Raw genomic sequence first — 1,242 nt, 5'->3', positions numbered from 1 at the left:
GGACCCTCCTCTCCAGGACCCCYGAATAGACCTTACCAGGGAGGCTTAAGAGTGTGACCCCCCTGTAATTGGAGCACACCCTCCGGACCCCACCACCCCAGTCTGCCAATCAAGGGGGACTGCCCCCGATGTCCATGCGATATTGCAGAGTCGCGTAAGCCAACACAACGCTACAACATCCAGAGCCTTAAGGAACTCCGGGCGGATCAAGTACTGATCAAGTACAATTTACGGAATGGGTTCGGCTCAGGTAAGGATTGGGTATAGATYTAATATGGATCCGGTACAGAACAGATATGGATTGGGTTTGGATCAGGAACAGACTGGGTATGGTTCAGGTATTTGCTCTGATTGTTCCTCCAGAGGAACCAGTTCAGTTCTCAGAAGGATTAAACTTTCTGGAACATCTCCATTAAACACAGTCAAAGATATGATCTAAAGAGCTGGACTCAGATCCAGACCAGGAGTGTGATCCAGACCAGGAACAGTTTTACACAAATGTTCTGAAGGATGTGGTCTCAGCCTTGACTTCTGGCTCAAACTGAATCATGATGAAGGTTTTATTTAAGCTAATTTTAAAAACCTGAACAGATCTGTGTCTTCATCCTCCTCCTCACAGACTCATATCCACTCCAACACCAGAGGAGTCCAGGACCTGGTCTCTGGGTGTGTGAACGTGTGGAAGAGGAGGAAGACTTGACAGTTTAAACTGAGAGGAAGATCTGTTTCAGACAGGAGAACAGGTTCTGCTCACCAGCTTTGGGTCAGAACATGGAGGAGACATCAGGAGAACGAACAGAAACGTCGGACCCCTAGACTAAACCAGAACTGAAGACAGACATGTTCCTGTTCCTCTGCAGGACCTGATCAGACTGATCCGGTCTTTAGGAGGTTCTACAAACAGCGTGGTGTTGGGGGCTGATGGTTTGGGATCCTTGGACCATGAACTCCTCTGTGGACCGAAGGGCTCTAGATGTGAGTCCATCTGTCTGAGAAAAGACCTTTGGACCACCTGGGTCCAACAGAACCATGATCCCAAACACAGCAGCTGATCTACAACAGAACGGGTCAAACAGAAAAGAGTCAAGGTGCTGGACTGTCCCAGTCTGAGTCCAGGACCTCAGCCTGTCCTCGTGTTGTCCTGTCCTCGTGTTGTCCTGTCCTTGTGTTGCCCTGTCCTCGTGTTGTCCTGTCCTCGTGTTGTCCTGTCCTCGTGTTGTCCTGTCCTCGTGTTGTCCTGTC

The sequence above is a fragment of the Austrofundulus limnaeus genome, unplaced genomic scaffold (genome assembly GCF_001266775.1).
Source record: "Austrofundulus limnaeus strain Quisiro unplaced genomic scaffold, Austrofundulus_limnaeus-1.0 Scaffold364, whole genome shotgun sequence".
Lineage (NCBI taxonomy): Eukaryota > Metazoa > Chordata > Actinopteri > Cyprinodontiformes > Rivulidae > Austrofundulus > Austrofundulus limnaeus.
Note: the sequence above shows the minus strand (reverse complement) of the source record.